The 21444-nt window shown below is 42.3% G+C and overlaps 1 protein-coding gene across 5 annotated transcripts in view; it reads right to left on the minus strand.

Annotated features, from left to right (window-relative positions):
- The window catches only part of SLC6A1 (solute carrier family 6 member 1), a 130473-nt gene that overhangs the window by 108462 nt on the left and 567 nt on the right, over window positions 1–21444 (minus strand). For 2 of the 5 annotated variants that reach the window (XM_005279908.4, XM_008165346.4), the window contains exon 1: window positions 3478–3642. The exons of 1 other annotated variant lie outside the window; for it this stretch is intronic. The gene's annotated coding sequence lies outside the window, so the exon portion shown is untranslated. Of the gene's footprint in view, window positions 1–3477; window positions 3698–21444 lie in introns of those variants that run through there. 2 more of the 5 variants (XM_008165355.4, XM_065551216.1) reach the window with 2 other exon arrangements.

A 21444-nucleotide genomic window follows, 5' to 3' on the forward strand; every position in this document is an offset into this window, starting at 1 on the left:
AATCAAGTCACCTTTACTTAGGTGCCTACTCATGGATTTAGCAGCACCAGGTTTGAAAATATTGGTCAATGTCTACACTTCTAGATACGTTCTCCCCATTTGAAGTTTCATCATCTAAGTCCTTAAATTCTAAGGAGATCAGGATCAGTCCATTGCTCTTACATGTCCCACCCTGACTTCCAAAAAGGAATGGTTTTTTTTGCTGGAACTCAGTGTTATTCACTGGAATTTGCCACACAGGTCAGGAAATTCCCTGAAGGGAAGGGAGAATTTTAAGACATGCATATCAAATCTCATTACTGTTCTTTTATGAGAATCAATCAAATGAAGGATGTGATGATGTCATTATGACATCATCTACTTAGGGATTAAAAATCATCGCTTCTTGGCAATTGAACCAGTCCAACAGAGAACAAAGAAAGCACTGGAAGAGGTTATGATCTGTTCCATTTACTGTAGGATAAACTAATCATTTAGTCCTGAAAAACAAGGCATGTTGTAGTTTAATTCTACCTGTTGTTTCAAATAATAAGATAGTTCTATTTTTCCTATACCTTAGGTCAATCCAACTGCTTTTTTATTAGCCATTTGAGGAAAAAAACAAGTAACAAATTTGTTCCATTCCTGGTATTTTCTTTTGGTGTTTTTTTTGGCAATTTCCAAACATGCAATGCCCCCAAACCTTTTTTCTACAGATGAGCAGCATCTGCCTCTAAGGTAAAAGCTCATGCGCTGCATACAAAGGTAATCTTATTTTTTTTTTAAAGAAAGACATCTTTATTTTAAAATAAACCCCAATAATCTCATACTTCTGAAGTCAAGCGGCCCTAAATCCAACAGCAGAAAAGTAGAAATTACACTAGCTATATTAATTCTAATAAAATAAGCTAGAAACATCCATTCTACAAGGCTCTGATATCTGTAGAGATTCTATGAAGCTTCTTTCTCCCTTAAAAGAAAAAAAGCTTTGTTCATGAAAAAGAAATTTGTCATGCTATTTCTGGTGGCTATTTCTGGGCTTCCAAAAAGGGTTAGATGCCTGGAATCTATGCCTGACCTGATTTTCTTTAAAGTTCACTCATCTCTATTGAGAACATAGATTTAAATCTAAGTTCAAATGCAGCTAAGCAAAGAAAATAAGTGAATTGAAATTACAACTCTTGGAAACACATTAATAAGCTATAAGTATTTTACTAAGCTATCTCTATGTTTTCAAATCAGTGTGTTTTTTTAATTCTAGACCAAAACTGAAGCACAATCATGTTGATTTAAAATGTTATCTCATCTTCTGCAAAAAAATACTTTTATTAAGACACTCAGAAAATTTTATGTCATCATATCTAGAGTTTCATTGGATGAGGGTTGCATGTTTTCCAAATACAAATGATGCAGATAATATCCAAAGAATGCTCAACTTACTCTTGAAAAAAACCTCTGCTCTTCATTTTTGTTCAATGAATTTCTTTATAAAATATTGTAGTTTGTTAAATCTAAACAATTACTCTGTTCATTTAAAAAAATAAATTATAGTTCACCAATTTTTATCAAGAACTGTTTCATACATAACAAAGGACTGACAATATGCAAGTTACATTTAACATACAAGAAAACATCCGTATAGATATAATTTTTTTTGTTAAAAAATCTAATTTCCAGCACTTTCACTGTACATATTGTTAGACACACTTCACTCTTTTCAAACATTAACACCATCAACTGAAGTTCATGAACATATTTAGCTGAATGAACAATTTCTCTTTAAAATCCAGATGCAGACTGCTCTGTCAACCATTCCCATAGCATCTCATTTGAAATTTGTTACTTCATAGAACATTTGTCACATCCCATTGCATTGTTTAGAGAAAATATTCCAACCACTACTATCTAGCTCTCCAATACCACCTCACCATCCTTCCTCCAACAATAAAAAAAAACAACTCAAACAAAAATAAAAAGATGGTGAAGAGCATCAGAACCATCAACGGCTATTTTTTTGTAAACAGGTGAACTATCATGTTCATGAAATAAAAGTGACATAAACAGTAGCTCTTTCGTGCAAGCATGATATTATTTTAGTCATTCAAGTTAACAACACTTATTTGTTTCATGTTGACAATTTTTTGATCTCTTCACCCTGTCTACTTCAATAGAACAAAGATTTTGCGTTACTAAGAAGTCAGTGTTTAGATTAGTGAATAACAAAATGAGGAACAAAGAGCACTGATTCAGTTCTTGCTAGGGGCTTAAGAGTGCCTGTACCTAACTATTTCTGCAATCCAAAATGTACAGGTAAAAATCAGGTTAGGCTGGGGGTTAAACACCTTCAAGCAGTTACCCTCTGGGGAGAAAACTGGGAACAGGAATGACTTTACACTGGCATTAGGCAAATTCCTGTTCATTGACCTTCATTACCAAAGCTCTTGGCACAGAATGCTCGGGATGCTCCTAGATGCCACTGTTGATAACATTGTGGAGGAAAGCAACGTGACAGGGTGCAAATAGGGAGAAAATAGGAAATGTTCAGCAAATAGCTCAGCAAGAAGACAAATCTATGTGATAGGCTGATATGCAGTCTTCCTAACAGGTGTCTGGTGGTTGCTTTACATACATATAATTAATAATGTATGCATGTGCAGCAAAGGTAGTTGCTAACTCTAAATCTATAACCTGGTCTTTTAAATGAGGGAATAGTCCTCTAAGATTTGATATAATGAAATCTAAGATTATAGCCACTACCAGGATAACAGTTTCAATTCCACCTTAGTTGCCTTTTTCTAGTCACCAAAAGTCTTAGATTCCCTTTTTGCAACTGTCCACAATTTGATATTGTTGCATATAAGCCCCCCACCCCCGCCCCCAAGATGTAGCTACCTGCGGTAAAATTATAAGTGTTCTTTTTAAATGGGAATAGAAACTGAGCTTGATATTTAGTTCACCCTGTAGAAAATCCTAAATTTTGATCAAAGACATTTTTTTGCACATCACACAAACCATTAAGATAGCTTGTGAACCAAACTTTTAGAAACATCTCACCCATTACACACTAGACTGTTTGTGTTTTCAAAAATGCTGCATTTCAGAACTGCACAAGCAAACAAAAATCATTCCCAAGACATCATACTCCCTACAATGTACCACAGGGTGTAAATAAACTTCAGGCAAGTGTCACAGACACAGTGATCTCGCTCCAGCCTCGCTGACACCGAGCTGGCCTTAGAGCAGATTCAAGCGGGAGGCATGAGCAGGACAGGTAGATGCCACAGGTAGAGGCTATTCTCAGGGCAGGACCGCCGGGTCCCCGTGCACTACAAAGTGCCAGTAACGGGCTCGCTGGGAGGTTGTCGTGCCCGGAGAAAACCCCTGAGTGTAACGGATCCAACCGCCACCGCAAATCCCGACACTTCTCCGTCCATCCGCCCCCGGCTCCAGCCAAGCACCCCGGGACGGCGGGGCGCGGAGAAACCGCCACACACCTACCTGCCGGGCTCCCGAGGAGGCTCCTGCCGCCGCCGCTGGCCGATGTGCCGGAGCCCGCCCGCGCTGCTCGCCCTGCCCGACAGGACTGTTCATTGAAAGCTCGGCGCCGGCTGCACACTCCGGGCTCTGGCTCGCCCTCCCCGCGCAGCACGCGCGAGCCCACCCGGAGGAGGGGAGCCGGGCCGAGCGGCCCCGCCCCCACTGCCTGGGTCCTACACCTGGGGGGGGGGTGCGGGTGCCAGCCCCTGCCACCTCGCCCGGGGGGGCCGCGCCGCCGGGCCGGAGCTTGGACCCCTTCCGAGAACGGGGGGCGGGTCTCTAGGGCAGCCCCCAGCCCGGCCTGGCAGGGACCTTGCACCAGGCACGCGCCCAGCGGGGCGGCCTCGACGGGCGCGTGCCGGCCGCCAGCCCGTGCCCCCGGGCAGGACTGGGGTAGGGGGCGCAGCGCTGGTGGTGGATGGGGCAGCTGGGGCAGGGGGAGCCCCGCTGGGAGGGGTGCTGCTGGCGAGGTGAGAAGGCGGCTCAGGCAGGTGCAGATCAGAGACAGCTGCTGGGGGGGGGGGCAGAGCACTGGGGGGGGTGATTGTGGGAGCGGGGCAAAGGAGCTGCTCAGAGGGCAGCAGGCGGGGGTTAGTGGACCCCCGCTGGAACGAACAGAGGTGGTGAGGAGCCAAGTGGGGGAAGATGGAGGGGCCGGAGGGGGACGGGGCATAGGGTGACCAGACAGCAAATGTGAGAAATCGGGACGGGGTGGGGGGTAATAGCAGCCTATATAAGAAAAAGACCCCAAAATCAGGACTGTCCCTATAAAATTGGGACATCTGGTCACGCTAACGGGGCAGGAGCGAGGAGCTGGCTGTGGCTATAGGTTAGGCTGGGCGCAGGGGAAAGGGTTCCGCTGTGATTTAAGAGTAGGGTGACTAGACAATAAATGTGAAAAATCAGGGTAGGGGTGAGGGGGTAATAGTAGCCTATATTAAAAAAAACCAAAAATCAGGACTGTCCCTATAAAATCAGGACATCTGGTCACCCTATTTAAGAGATATCCCCCTTTCCATCAGGAGCAGTAGGGGGATTTGCTGTCTACACAGCAGACTTTTCCCAGGCAGGAGTGGCCCTGGAGGGGTGTTTGGTAGATTGGGTGGTTCTAACTGGTGGAGGGATCCAAGTCTAGCTCTCTGGGAGAGTCTTGAGCACAGCTACCTCTGACCCTCTAGTGCATTTGTCTAGGTGCCAACAAGCCCAGATCATCCATCTTTTTCATGGCATCTCAACCCAAAGAGCACATGGGGTCATTAATCCTCAATGCTTCCTTATTCAACTTCCCTGACAGTACAGTAAAGGGTCTTCCCTGCCTCCACCGACCCTCCACCCAGGAAACATTCCTCCAGCAGATTAGCCGAAATCAACGTTGTTTGCTTTGTACAGTAACTCCTCACTTAACGTTGTAGTTATGTTCCTGAAAAATGCGACTTTAAGCAAAACGATGTTAAGTGAATCCAATTTCCCCATAAGAATTAATGTAAATGAGGGGGTTAGGTTCCAGGGAAATTTTTTTCACCAGACAAAAGACATTTTATTTATATGTGTGTGTGTGTATATATATATATGTATATACACACACACACACACACACACACACTATAAGTTTTAAACAAACAATTTAATACTGGTACACAGTGATGATGATTGTGAAGCTTGGTTGATGTGGAGGAGTCAGAGGATGGGATATTTCGCTAAATGATGAACTGGCAATTGGCTGAGCCCTCAAGGGTTAACTCTCTCACTCTGCAAGGCAGCAGGAATGGAGGGAGATATGTGCATTTCCCTTAAATACACTGCCTTGTTAATTAGATCAGCTTGCTGAGAGGGCAGCTGCTGCAAGAGCCCTCTCTCCTGAGCCCTGCTCTATGGAAGATGGGGTAAGTGGGGTGCAGGGGGACACCCTGACATTACCCTTCCCCAGCACAGCAAGCAGGAGTCTTGGGGAGCAGTTGCAAGGCAGAGGGCAGGAGCAGCACATGGCAGTGTAGGGAGGGACACAGTTGAACTGCAGGCAGCTGCTGCACAGGCAACTTAGGGGAGCGGGGAGCTGATAGGGGGCTGTAGGTCCACCCTGGTTCCAAGCCCCCACCAGCTAGCTGCAACAGGCTGCTCTTCCTGCAAGCAGTAGACAAAGCAGGTGGCTGCCAAAGGACATTAGAAGGGAGCATTACACAACTTTAAACGAGCATGTTCCCTAATTGATCAGCAACGTAACAATGTTAACTGGGACCACTTTAAGTGAGGAGTTACTGTACTGAAACTTTAATTTAAAAAAAAAAAAAAAAAAGGGCACCCTCATGTTTTTCATGCTCTACTACATTCTTCTGTTCAATTTTGTCCCCCTGCAGAAGGCCTCCACACATAGAGATGTTCAGGAAATGGTTTTTCCAGCTCATTAAAATTTCTTAATTTCAAAAAAATTTCCCATCCCACATTAGGACAAAGATGAAATCTTGAAAAATTTAATGAATCACAATTTTTTTAAAGTAGTTTTGATCAATTGAAATATTTTGAAATTATTGAAACAATGCTCAGATTTTTTTTACTAGTTACCTTAAATTTCTAAATGAAAAGTTGATCCAAACCCCACAACCAAATTTTTTCAGTTAAGAATGTCAAAACAAGACCTCTCCGCAATTTAAAAACTTCTTTCCAACCTTTTTTTGAGTTGAAAAATTAATTGAAACTGACTGTTTTCATGAAAACAGTTTCAACAAATTGGCATTTCCCAATGACAAAATGTTTTATTGAAAAATTCCCAACCAGCTCTATTTATAAGTCATTTATAAATATAGTACACATTCTTCCTGGTCAAAAAATGTCCAACTTAAAAGCCAAATGTTCTCCTATGTAACTGATTTCATAAACTACAATTAGACTATAGATATTTGTGAGAAGTAACAACATCTAGAAAAAAAATACATGTTGTTGGTGTTGACTCCCCGAGGGTCCATTTGAAATGAGTGGAAGATATGACAACTAGTAACAGGATTTCAGCAAGAGAAATTGAGGACATCTTACAGGGTTTTTTCCAAGATAAGTCAGTTTGTGTTAATTCAGATAAGGTCCTACTTTTGCTCATCTTTGGGAAAGCTGCTTTCTTTCTGCAGCTGTGTCAGCTTTGTTTTTACCAAGCTGCCAAAATAGGCACATTTTATGAGTACCTCAACCATGATTTCTCTATTCTGCCTATCCTTCAAAAAGAAGCAAGTAACTGAAATGTGTGTCTAAACATCATAGAGGTGTTTACTCACCACCATTTACTATATGGTGATATTTTCTGATCCTCTGAATTCAGCACTAACAAAACGTAGGGTAAATGGCATACCAGATTAATGCTGTTGTGCTGGAAGAAGTTACTAACAGGGTAGCCTCTTTCAATATCTTTAATCACTGGTGCTGACTGTTTCTTGTGTTGCAACCTGTTACAAGAGAGAAGGTGGTTTGGGAAACTAGTCAAAATGAAGTGATGGAGATACAACCAACCATGGGCCATATACACTAAAGTTCTTACAGTAGGCCAAAATCTGCCTTGAAGCATGTATGAGTAATTCCTGTTGATTTCAGAAGCTATCACCTGCAACTATCATTCAGTATTTTGTCCTCAGATAAGACCATGGGAGTTTTGCATGAATAAGTACTGAATAAGAACTTCAGTATATGGCCCTAATTGCTTTCCCCCTCCCCATACACATTTCTATGGTGACAAAATGAATTTTTAGTTTTCTTGAGCAAGTTGTTTACATAGGTTGTATGGCAGGCACCATGTTTGAAAAGTACTTAGCCTGTCCAGGGCAGAACGTCTTTTACTGGGCTTACACACTGGAGCCCTGATCCCGATTGTGTCCTCTTGGCACAACCATCATATGCCTAACATGTTATGGATGCTACTGGGGGGGGGGTGAAATAATGATAATATGCTTTAGAAGGACTTCTAAAGAGGAAGTCAAGTATCAGGGGGTAGCCGTGTTAGTCTGTATCTACAAAAACAACAAGGAGTCTGGTGGCACCTTAAAGACTAACAGATTTATTTGGGCATAAGCTTTCGTGAGTTAAAACCTCACTTCTTCGGATGCAACTCACGAAAGCTTATGCCCAAATAAATCTGTTAGTCTTTAAGGTGCCACCAGACTCCTTGTTGTTTTTCTAAAGAGGAAGACATTCATGCATGTCAGTTCTAGTCATGAACTTGCTTGAAATTTGCTGGAAAGGACAGCAAATGTATGCATACATTAGCTCTGCTCTTCAAGACCATGCGGCTGCAAGATTGGATTATTATTGTTATGGCTAATCTTGGCCATTGATTGATGTGGAGTCAGCTGCTTCTTACCCTAGAACGATAATGAACTAGTCCCCATTTTTATATGTTTACATTCCACAGCCGTCTCCATACATTTACTGGAGGAAGGTGGGGGAAGAGAAAGAAATTTGATCTGGAGGTGGTGTCTTCCCAAAATGTTTTGTGTCCATATCTATTGGATTCCAATAGCAATTCAGATGGCTGATTAGACCTACAAAGTAGACAGGTCTTAAACCATTAAGACCTTAGATGCCTTTGGGCATATCAGCTAGGCAACTGCTTCCGTCAATGGGTACTATCCCTTTAAGGAGACACAAAGGCCAAATTCTCTGCTGGTGTAAATTGGTGCACTGCATTGAAGCCAGTGGAGAAATGTCTGTTTACACCAAAAGAGATTTCAGTCCAGAACATTTAATTCAGTTTTATCAGAGCAGATATCTCCTTTTAGAAGTGTTCTTGGGAGATATAGCCTACATGAATTCTTACCACCACTCTGCACCTTTCAGTCTCAAAAGTGAAATATCCCTTGATCTTATTACAGCCTATCCAAAAAAAAGATACGAAGATGGCATGCTCCAGCTAGCCCCAGTGGAACAGTGGTTGGCTGCTGTCTGGAGGAGCCTTTTGTATGGCAAGAGTAATACCTTCTTCAACATTGCTCTGTCTATATTTTTAACATTCAAAATTGAGATCTTAGTCTCTAGCAGTCATCCCTGGTGTTCCTTTCCACTAGACTATGTGAAGCTCTCTTAACAGGGTTAGTGTCTGAGCTCTACATCAGTGTATCTTCACTACAGAGCTTCTCCATCTTTCTCCACAACACAGGAGGGGATTGCTTGGGCCTGGAATTAGATGGCATGTAGGGCCCTATTCTCCTACTGAGGGATTAAAGTAATTCCCATTGCAGTGGAAGAGTAAATCCCATATGTTATGTGGTGATGCTCAGGGCATCATTGCAATGTCCTGAAGGTCAAACAACGTTCACAGTGCCTTCTAACATCAATGAATCAGTGACAAACAATCTGTAACAGCTCAAGAGAAACCAATATCCATTTCATTGTCATAAATTTGTCAAATAAGGAAGACTGGATGCCTTTTCCCTATATTCTTGTTCCTTAATGGATTCCCTCAAGCAGAAGGTATAGGTGGGTGGATTGATAGGCTATTGTTTGTCCTATCCCCCGGCAACAAATCCACCCAGCATTTGTGAACCATCTGGCCATAATCTATCTTCTAAATGTTTTTTCCTCTCTCTCTGTAGACTTTCAAGACGTTTGGAGAATCAATATTTAAAACATGTTCAACAAACAGCAATGTAAACACTGATGTTCAATACTAGGGAACATGGATAGAGGGGCTCGCTCATAACATTGCTTAATCATCATTGTGATACACAAGTAGTTATGCATGGGCTGACAGATTGCTCAGAATCATCAGTGACTTGCTTATGAGTTTTGATCTCGTAACTATGTTAACTGACTTTAATATGGTTGCCCATTAATTATGAGTGTTTGTTGTGAGTAATAATTGGATTGTCCTGTTATCTTCTAATAGGCTGATTTTTTTCCTATGTGGTCCCAGATGATATTAATATTTTAGCTGGTGTCCACTTCCCTTACTTTTTATAGTACCAGGGAACTAATAACATTGGTTTGTTGACATATTTGTTACTTCAGGGGCATATAGGGTCAGATTCTTCCATGGATCAGAACCTTACTCCATGGCTAGCCCAATTGCCTTGCCTAGGCTAAATTCAAGCTATTCTGGTTGACTTCGTTTTTTATTAATTTTGGGGCATATTCTGATAATCTTACTCAAGCTGAGTGGTCCTTTACTCCTTGAATAGTTTTAACAGCCCATAGCTGAATTCTAGCTATTCTCAACAGATCCCCCGAGAAACCTTCAGAATATGCAAGGCACAAAGGTGGCTATAACAGTGTCACTATCTCCACAACCACCTCTCATGGCCCAGGATGGTGCTGCAGGTACCCTCCCTAAATTTCCCTCTGAGGTTCCTGGAAAGAGTCTACTCACAGCACAAGTCTCATCGAATATTGTCCCTCAGTGGAGAGAGAATTTATTCAACACAGTTAAGCTCCCAGAGTGAACACCCTTTTACTCAACTGTAGATTCAAGTTAAACAGCCCTTCTTCCTGAGACCATATAGTTCCAGTCCTGACCTCCCTGATGGCAGGTTCACCCCTTTAGACCAGAGTTTCACAGTCCTCCTTCTGGGACTGCCTCCTTTCAGTCCTGGCCTTCCTTGTCTTACAAATTCACTGCTTTATACCACGGTTTCACAGCCGTCCTCCTAGGGACTATGGCCTGGACCCACAAAGAACTTAGGCATTGAAACAGAAAGTGTCATAGCTCCGAACTTTTAGACATTTAAAGAAAAACCAACCAACCAACCACTCATCACAGGAACAACACTGTGATCCACAAAGCCTGAGTTAGGCACCAAGGCTCACTCTACAATGAAGAGAGAGAGACAGGTGCCTTAGAATGTGAGCTACAAAGCCAGCACGCTAGGCAGGGAGCCACCTAAGCTAACCAGTGGGAGATGCTGACAAGGAGAGTGTGTCTTAAGTCCCTCCCCTCTCATAGAGGTAGGCAGGGAGGCACCTGGTGTTATTTTGCAAGCCACAAACAGGAACCCATCACATGGAGTCAGCCAGCTTAGGCACCTAGGTAGTTTCTTGTATGAATGGGCCAGGTGCCAGCCTCACACTACACAATGGCTGGAGGAGGAGGAAGAGATGGCAATGGCAACCACCCTATAAAACTTAGTCCAGAGATTGCAGTACTCACCTGGGCTATAGGAGAGACAGGTTCAATTCTCCCCTCTTCCTGGAACAGATTCAACAAGAGAGACTGAGGGAGCCCTACATCAGACTATTCCATAGTTCAGTAGTGAGAGCACTGCCCTGAAGAGTGTGGGAGACACCTATTCAAATCCTCTCCCTTCCTCTGGCAGATAATGAAAACTTTCTTAGAGACCTTGAAAGAAATTATATTGCAGCAAAACAAGAAATACATATCTTGCTTTACACCACAAAAACAGAGCTCACAACAATCATCCAGGGAGAAGATAGTCTTCACCCATTGAAACACCCAAGAGTTATGGGGGAGGAAAACTGAGTTTTTATCTCCTTGCTGAGCTTTCCTGAATGATGTAGGAATGCAGCAGGGTTCATCCTCATGCAGAAGAACTAATGGTTCAATCCCAGAAACCATAGCTTTCACAGGACCTTTGCACTGGTTCCCTACTCCAGCTCCTTAGTAGAGCAGCTCTATTGGAACTGCATCGCCAGGAACTCCCCATCTAGTTGCTGCTTCCAGAATCTTCATATAAGCAGGAGAGTTAGGATGGATTGCACAGGGTAGGGTTGGAGGCATGGAAAAGCTAACATGACAGGAGGTTGCATGAAATTTTCCGCACTGTCCCCAGAGAGGGAGCAGCACTGATCTCACCCACTCCTGTCCCTGGATGATGCCGAGGTGGTGGCTAACCTTTTCCCTGTGGGACAAGGGCGATTTGGATATGGATGAGACTCAGTTATCACTCTCCAGGTATTTATTTTCCACTCTCTGTTCATCTAAACTGTAAACGTAAAATTTAACGTAAAATGTTCCTGGGCACTAAGCAACACAAAGAGGGAAATATGTTACAATGCTCTTTGCACCAACACTGTTGATATTCTCAAGATCTGTGACAGTTCCATTGAGGAAGCTGAAAATTGGTTTAATCTGGAAGCTGTTAGCTGTAGGCCTAGAGGAAAAAAAGTCAGTTGTTTTGTTAAATACAAAGCAAACTGGTACTTGTGTTGGCAGCTATCAAAACTCTTGAGGTCATTGCATTCACACCACTTTTAATACCGTTAAGCACTACACTACAAGCTACAGGAGACAACATGATAGAGGAAAGAGATCGTTGCTTTGATCACTCTAATTGCGAACTGTGCAAATAATGGCAGCATGCAGTTTGACACAAAATAGCCTGCTGGAAACAGAAAACTATCTCCTAGCTTCATTTTTCATATTAAACACATTTGACAATCAGATGAGAATCATGTTTCCATAAACAACCGAGTATTTGGATCAGGCCTCTGTGGCCATATTTCTAGCAACAACTAGCCATGGTTTCCAATAACATAGTTGAGTGTCAAGGCTTGAAGCCACAACAATTTGAACTATACCTCAACACATCTCAGAAGCTCAACAGACTTAAACCTGGTCAACACTAGGACAGAAGCTATGAAAACACAGGTGTTACACTATGTGGTGCTAATAATTCAACAGATGATCCTGAACCCCACCCCAGGCTGAGGGGAGGTGCGCTAGCTGAGTCATAAGATCCTGACCACCTGCATTCATTCAAAATCCAATGGCAATTCTTTTCCCAAGCATGGGGGTGCTCTCTCATGTCCTCCTGCCCAATGTGGGTGATAGTATTCCACCTCTCTAAATATCCCCAGTCATTTCCACTGGATTTGGCATTTTTCCATCACCTGCTGCCCTACCTTGTTGCATAGTTTATTCTGTTCCGATAAGCAACTGCTGTGTTCCTCCCCAGAGGTGGCTGCATTTCAGTGACTGAAGAAAGGACACAGATTTGAACATGATTGTATGGATATAATTAAGAGCAACATTTGACCAACTTTTTGTAAAGAGCTTTTGGAACCCTTGGGATGAAAGGCACTATAATAAGTAATTTGTTTTAATTATCTTGTGATTAAAAACAGCATGAATATGGGTCACCCTTGTAGCTATTGTCTTTCCCCTTCTGAAGCACAGTAACACAGAGTCACACTGTAAAGAAATCTTTACATCAGATAAACTTGGTTATTGACTTGGAAATATTGAGAAGTTATAAATTAATGTGGTGTTTCTTAGGCCTTATTTTATTCAAGCACAAAATGCAAAAGCTGGAAAAATACCCAGTGGCCCCTATCCTCATTCAAGTGGTGCCAAAGGTGGTTGCAGTACATTACTGGCTCAGTAACTGAATAGCGATTGAACTGAAATTAGACTTTGGTCAGAGGATTCTTAAAGCAGAAATCATGATGTGGTGACTGACCAGCTTCATCTCAGCAGAACTTTATATTATTTGACCTCTTTTCCCCCACTCTACACCATAGGCTGAATTTCTAAGGGACAGTGCATACAAGTATGGGAACAGGACAGTGAGAGCTAATTCTGAGGACACCTGCATAACCCCCCCCCCCCCCATTGAACCAAGTTTTGAGGATTACTGCAGACCTAAGTTACCCCGGCAAGATCCTCATTAGGAGCACCTGTGGCTGTGAAACCTAGCCTTGGTGGACGCTACTGGAACCCAGGTTTGATTTTAAAAGATTATTAATTTGGAGCCTGATCAAATCCCACTGAAGTCAATAGAAAGCTACCCACCAACTTCAGTGGGCTTTGGATCAGGTCCCTAATGATAATTGCATTGGAGCCCAACAATGATGGATGCTACTGGAACCAGCATTTGGCCTTAATAGACTATAACAAATAATCTAATGATCATCACAATAGCTCTTCTTGCCTTTCTATAGCATAAAAATGTATTTATAATGTTTCATTACATTTTCACATCCCAGAAGAAGAGAGTTGGCTAGAGTCACATTTTAAAAAATAACTCACAACAGTCTTGGCTCTCCCCTATTTGACTTTAATAACATGTGGAAGGGAAAGAGAAATTACTGCATACAGAAATGTACAAGCAACTCTAACTATAGCAGAGACAAGAGGAGATCCAAGATCATCATCATCATGAGATCAGAATTTAAAACAATGGTGACTAGAGAGTATCCAGGGACTATTAAGAGATTTGCATGGCCGAGGAAGCAGCAAGAGGACCGTTCTGTCAAGCGCACTGGCTACGAGGGTGATGGCAAAGCCAAAATTAGCAGTCTGTCTATTTCCTGTCTGTCATCAAAATAAGTTCTCAAAGCAGATGATCTCTTTCCCAACTCCACTCTGATGCAAACCATCCAGATGTGCTTACCACAAAAACAGACCTTTGTGGATAGGGAAAAATCAGTCCATAAGAATTGGATAAAGAGATTATAGTTAAAAGTAAATATTACCATTTACAATCATTATGTAAATCCAGGGCCAAATTCATCCGGGGGGGGGGGGGGGTCAACTGTGGCTTTGTGGAAGAGTTTAGTGCACTCTTCCAGAAGAATACATAGTAGGACATACATCCCCCAGCATAACTACACAGATGTCACAGGGAAGGCACTCAGATGCCACAGTGACAGGCAGCAGTATAAAGCCCCCAGATAGATGTACTGGCTGGCACAGAAACAAGGGTCCACCCATTCCCCACTCCTTCACCTGCAGTCCCTGTCTACATGCACAGGAATGGTTGTAGCAGCTCCCCAAAAGCCATTCCTCCTCCATACGGCTATTCACATTATGGATAGTCAGTACAAAAGGAGTAAAGGGGGGCACCTTATGCTTTACTCCGCTTCCTAGACACACAGGATGGGCCGCAATCTGCTCCACAGAGTGTACCTTCATTGATAGAAGTGAACTTACCCCTGGATTTCATTTGACTCATTGTGAAAGGCATGTTCCGTTCCCACCCCCACTCCTTGCAGCCCAGTAGTGGCACTATCGGTGTGTCCCCACCATGGCTTTCCCCCACACCCCCATGCCCAACTGGGATATCAGTAAGTTCACTTTGAAGGATCTCAGTGAAGGGAAATCAAAACAAACGAATAGCAGTCCTTTTAACAAGGTCTCAGAGAAGGTGCATTTGTCACACAGTTCATAAGGTCCTTACCTCAGGATCCTGGTTCAGAGCTTCCAAACTTAGAGAGTCCTGAAATAAAAGATTCTGATTGCCTCAGCATTGCCAACCCCAAGTGTTCAAAAATCATGAGACCGGCTTTAAAATGATGAGATTATCTACAAATAATAGATTTGGTGTTCTTTTTATTTCCCTTCTACTTTTTGAGCCTGTAGGGTGTGTTGGGGTCACATTTTGAAGCTTTCTCCACAGCCACAAGGGCTAAAACTTACTTTTTCTTCAGGAATGAAGGCTGAAATCATCAGATATCCACTTGACCCCAGGAGCTGGGGCTTTAAGGAAAAGAATAATTATCATGAGAGTTAACAACACTGTCTCCTAGCATGTGAGAGCTCACCACCCCCTTGCAGTCTGCATGGCTACTAGTCCCCTCTCTTGGGGAGCTGCTTGTTCCTATTTAAATAGCTCTAGGGCAGGGCAGGGGTTAATTACCCTTGATTATGTCAGGCTGTCTAGATTGTAAGCACCAGTCAGTCCATTAAAGGGGTAGCACATTCCCTCAACCCCATATACTGTATTTCATTCAACTGTATTGCAAATTCTCCTATTTCCCTTTTTCAAAAGGTCAGCTTTGTAACTGATTATTTCAGTTTCTGATAGCTTGAAAAAAATCCTGGGAGAAGTTGTTTTTGGTTCATTGATCATTGTACTCTTGGGTGTTATTGGATTGCGCTAATGGGAGATGTGCTGAAAAATCCACTTCCTCAATTGACCAAGTTTCTTATACTATTTAATTGAAGAAAATCCAGTTATGTCTTGTTGTTTTGAATCTATATGAGTATATTTGAGTCTATATGAACTTAGTGCATACCCATTAGCATCTGTAAGAGTCCCACATTCCCACAGTATGACATTTACCCTTGCACAGATTGCTAGCACACTTAAATCTCATGTAAGCTCTCAAACTGGTTTAAATGGGATGTAAGTGATGTATAAGCTTTGTTCTGCCCTTTGGAGAAGGAATGAATTTCACTCAGTCTGAGAAAAGTACACCTCTGAATATGAGTGCAATCTGCCCTATGCAATTGAGCCCTAAATATTTTGTAGCTTTCCATACCAATAATCAGTATATGCCTGATGTGTGACCATGTTCCATGTCAGGTCTTCTGCCTCTGGATTTCCAACATCAAGAACACAAACATCACTGCTGGGGTGGGGGAGGGGAATGTTCTGGGTTGGCTTAAAGCCCATTATAACTAGTAGGTGTAACTGTTGCCTTTGATTAAGGGTAGGTGTAAAAAACAATTGAGCTTCTTGTTGGAACTACATACTTGAAACAATAGGACCACCACCCAAACAATAGGCACATGGCAAGGTTTGAGTAGAAACTGACCCATGTGGTCCACACAGTTTCTCTGGGGATTGATATAGCAAATATGGTGGCTAGGGCATTTAGTGGTGGAGCTGTTTGTACAGTGAAAAACCTCTCAGAAACAGACTTGGAAGGACCAGAAAGTCTAGGTGACTGCCAGAACAAGTACTAGGAGGTGTGGCCCTGGGGAAAAAAAACTTTTTGGATAGAGTTCTGGCTGAAAAAAGGCTTGGAATTGCGAACAAAGGAACTAGTTTCTATTGTTTGATTCCCATTGTGTTCAGGAAAACACAACTTCATGTACATATTTTGTAAATGAACAATACTTCATCAGAGTCTTGACTCCATCATTTTCTCCTTCTAATGGAAACAACCCACAGGACCCTGAATTTTGGTTAATCCCTTGGGTCAACAAGAACAGGACATTCAACAAAACTGAAAGGAGTATTAAAAACTGATAAAAGGAAAGACTTTTTCACTCAGTGCCTAGCTAGACTATGGAGCTCATTGCCACAAGAATTTAGTGAGATTCAAAGAGGGATTGGACATTTTTGTGTATGATGAGAATATACAGAACTGTAACAGTTAATATGAAAACAAGTTTTTGAAGGTATATAAAAAAAACACCTCAGAATTCAGGGTTTCCACCAACCTTTAATATTAGGCAATAAAATGAGTCCTTCTTGGGAGGCAGATTATCTCACTGTGACACCAGGGTACAATCCAGACTAATGAGTAGCTGTGTCACCCCTGCCCTGTGAGCCTGGGGTGCCCTTTACAATGCCTTTCTGTTCACAGACAGCCTCCAGCATGTCTGTGTGTGTGCTGCAGCCAGCCAGCCACACCATGGCTCTTACCAGCCTTAAAATTACCTCAGTGTGACCCCAACTCATTCCCAATCCTAGATTTTCCCCCAGAAACGTATGTCCTGCACTGCCCAGCCCTCTCACAGAAAGTACAAATATATTAAGTCTGTTATTCCTTGAATGGAATAATATGAACACAACTTGTTACCCCAAATTGAGTTAGCCAGACACTTCAACTTGAACACATTGATTATAGTTAATAAACTTGTTTTATCTAAAGAGATTTGAAGTCACTACAAGTAATGAGGCATAAAAGTCAGAAATGGTTACAAGAAAAATAAAAAGTAAATGTTTACTGGTGCCCGATTTAACAAATGATATTAGATTCACAGCAAAGTTCTCACCACATGTTTTCAGCAGTCTTACTGACCAAACTCTTTAGAACAGGGCTCCTCCCCCAGAGTTCATTGTCTGCTTCCTTTGTCTCTTCAGGCACAGTGAATGTGATGGGCAGAGATAGAGAGGGGTGCTTTGGGGTGTTTGTCCCTCATTTTTATATTATCAGTCCCTTTCTTGAAAAAGATTTCCAGGTGAGAAACAGAAGCCAAAGATTCTATGTGGAAGGATATTCCCTGGGTTTTTTTTCCACCTGTTTGAACTTCCTTTGTCCTCCCTTCCTGCTTAATGTCTCAGATTACTGCTTAAATGCAAATTAAGGCAAGCACACATACCTTTGTTTAGGACAGACCGGTTTGCCAGAAGCTGGGAATGGGCGACAGGGGATGGATCACTTGATGATTATCTGTTCATTCCCTCTGAAGCACCTGGCATTGGCCACTATCAGAAGACAGGATACTGGCTTAGACGGACTATTGATCTGACACAGTATGGCCGTTCTTATGTTCTATGTATGCCAACTTTTATTTGGGCAGCACTGTGGGATTTGGAACATGTGTTAACACCACCATACAGGGGAATCTTATAACCTCACATTCAATGTTGCCACACGTACTTGATTACTGACCAGCAAATTATGAGTTTTCAAATGATACTTTGCAAGGCATACTTTGTACAAAGATTATTACAATAATGTGCACAGCATGAACACAGAGGTATATTGTCACAGTCACATCTGCCTATTACAGGGTTCTTGCACCTTTCTCTGAAGCATCTCGTACTGGCCACTTTCAGAGGTGAGATATTGGACTAGATGAACTGTGGGTCTGATTCAGGCTGGAAATTCCCATGTTCTAGTTTCAAGACAAATGTTGGGTAAAAAAAAAAACAAGTGTGTTATCAAATTTCCTTAACTCCTTTGCTTATTAAAACAAAACCTCTTGGTGTAGTTAGCACCATTTTTGCTCTTTGTTAGCATTTTGTGTTTCCTTGTCAGGTTCTCCTGCACTACTGCAGTGCTGCAATGTTGAGGCTGCAAAGGCTGCCAGGGAGCATACAAAGACAAATAATATGGTTTTCACTGTTTTTCTTTAATACCCTGACAGCCTTTTAATATTTGCTTTTCTGATATCTTTTATCTGAAAACATTGTAAATTACATCAGAGGGTAAGTGCCAGGGAGGGAGAAGAGCAATGGAAACTAAAGGATAAATTGGCACAAGAACAAAGAGGGGTAAACTGGGTAAATTTAGGTTGGAAATTAGAAGAAGGTTTCTAACCATCTGAGGAGTGAGGCTGTGCAAGAATCTCTCAATTGAAGTAACAAGGGCAAACTTAACTAGTTTTAAGATGTAACTTGCTAAATTTACAAATGTGGATAGCAGGGGACTGGACTGGGTGACCCCATGTAGTCCCATGGACTAGAGGTCCCATCTAGGAGATCCCAGCTAGACCCATGTCCTGTCTAACATACATTTTGGATTGATAGGCTATTTTCAAAACCTCCTGAGGGATTTGAAATCCCAATTCCCATTAATTTCAATGGGGGCTGAGCTTTGCAAATCTCATCCATACTCTGACATTGTCCCTCTTTAAATAACCCAGAAGGCTTACATTTCATGGCTGAGCATGTCTTGCTTGTTTCTCAGCCTTAGCACCATAACATGGAAAATGTCTAAAGGTGGTGTGGAATGCTTCCTTCTGAGCCAGTACTGAGCCAATACCCAGCATTGTGTTTTGGGAACGCTGCTGTGGGAGGTATCATTCACATACTGCAACGGCTAAGAACCTGACCAATTATGGTCAGTGTGTTTTCCTTTCCATTGCTCTTTTCACCAGAGGAAGAATGTTAAGCTCCAGCATTCTGGCCAAATTCCAGTTTAGGTAATTACATGCTGTCTACCTATATATTCCCTGAAGCTGTGACTGTGTTTCAGTTCTTGCCCTAAAATCTTGTGTGGTCAGGAGCTTCTCTAGCTATAGGCACATGAGGCAGCTGTTAGAGCAGCAGCTGCCTAAGGTGGCAGACTTCTGGGAGAAGCGATTTTGTTAAAATGCTCAACCTACAAAATGTATTATTGTCTACATGGCTCTGCAAATGGGACTAGGGGGTATGAATTGCAGATCACGCTAACTGCTCCATGTAGTCCCTGCTGGTGTGAACTAAGAAGCAGGGCCGGCTCCAGCATTTCTGCCGCCCCAAGCAAAAAAAGCCGCAATTGGTGGCGGCAGTTCAGCGGCAGGTCCTTCGCTCCTAGAGGGAGTGAGGGACCTGCCACTCCCGAATTGCCACAAGTGCCGCCCTTCTCCCTTGGCCGCCCCAAGCATCTGCTTGTTAAGGTGGTGCCTGGAGCCGGCCCTGCTAAGAAGTACCTAGTTCACACTGATGTAGTCCACAGGACTGTGTTAATGCACAATAGGTACCCTTTAGTTTGCACCAGCAAGATCTACATGGAGCATTGAGAATGCTACGCATTAGAGTGCTCTGCAGTTCAGAGCCCTGTAGACAGTCTGTGGCACTGAGGGAAGTGTGAGGAGGAGGTATCACAGTGAAGTTTTGCATGGGGCAGCAGATTGCCTTGAGTGGCCTCTGCATAGGGTTGCTTTATACTGTTGAATAGTGGTTTCATTTCACCCCCAGGTTTGGCTGCCTTGCTGCAGTGGATAAAGTGATTCCTATATATATTGGAAGTAGGTTGTAAACCATTTTGGGATCCTTCAAGATGAGAAGTCCTGCCGATAAGTAAGATATTCATTACTCAGGGCTGGATTGCTCCCTTCTGAGTAAAATCCCACAAGAGAAGGCTGCAAGAGAGTAAATCTTGAAGATCTCAGATCTGTATATTCCATGCACACAATTTATATGCCTGGGTGCCAAACAATGGTCAGTTAGTTACTAATATGTGAGTTAAGTTGGAAAATATTCTTAATGCAAGATAGGAGCTCATATTCAAATGTTCAGGGACTTTCATTAGAGGAACATGAAACAAATAAACAGATTAGTCACACCTGCACGTATGAATTCTGAGATTTATCAGAGCAGCCCATGCCTTTAGCCTTTTAGCTCTATTTCAATCTAAGGTTGTCAATACTATTAGAAACTGCATTCCAATACGGCACACCATGAAAAAAAACTATGCATGTAGTTTTAGTAAATCAACGACAATATTGGACAGATTCCCTCAATACAAGTCTTTAGAAATGACTGACCAAGCTGATCTGTATTATAAACTGATCATAGGAAACAGGCAATACAAAAGTAAAAATCTGAACAAATATGCCCACCAGTTAAGATGTATTAATGTAATTAAGTTACAATGTGAATGAGACTAAAATAGGATCTTGACCCTAGAAAATATCAAAGATTGGTCGATGAGATAAGATTGACATGAGAGAAGTCCTGTCCTGTCAGTGCCATTGGAAATCTCCTCCCCCCCCCCACCCCCCATCACCACCTTAACTGGAAATGATGAAGTCATAGAAATGACACTACTTATTAGATACTGAAGAAGGGATTTGGGCCATATACTAAATCCTATTGACTCCCTCCTTGGGTAAGGCACGCCTTCCTATTGGCAATCAGGGATCAAAAGGGGTTAAGCCACTCCCCAGAAGGCAAAATTTTAGAGCATAACACCATTTCCTGTGACATCATCATTGCCAGTTAAGGTGGGACTTCTGATGGCATTGAGGGGGGTAGGCCTTCCTGTTAAAATGGGACTGTCTTTGAACACCTCCAGTTAAGGGCAGGACTCACTGCCTGTCATCCTTATCTCACCCATCAATCTTCATGACATTTGCTGGTGGCAAGATACTGCTGATCAAAAGGGATTATTCAAAAACAATAATTCCACCAAGTTATCATTCCCAGCTAGTCAAAGGGAGAAGGCTAGCACTGATAAGAAAATGCTTTCTATACAGCTTAATTCACAACACTAATTGTGTTCCTTTTAACTGTACAGCCAAGCTTTGCTGAGCTACTGTGAATTCAGTCAATATTTATTTTTAAATACCTTTTTTTGTCAACATCTCCCTAAACAAACATGATAAACTAGTGCAGGAGGAAAGATTATCCTGTGGTTAGAAACAGTAGCATTAGCAATTCCATGTGGACTCCATGAAGCTGGACCAAAATCCTGAAGCAAAGACTGTGGATTAAGCTTTATAATTAACGAGATAGGAAAAATTAATAATACAATCAGTACAATAGTCCCAGTATTATTTTGAAAAGCAAGCTAATGGTTTTCACACTGCCTCCACATTTTCATTGTTTAACATATAAT

Source organism: Chrysemys picta, chromosome 7, assembly GCF_011386835.1.
Source record: "Chrysemys picta bellii isolate R12L10 chromosome 7, ASM1138683v2, whole genome shotgun sequence".
Taxonomy (NCBI): domain Eukaryota; kingdom Metazoa; phylum Chordata; order Testudines; family Emydidae; genus Chrysemys; species Chrysemys picta.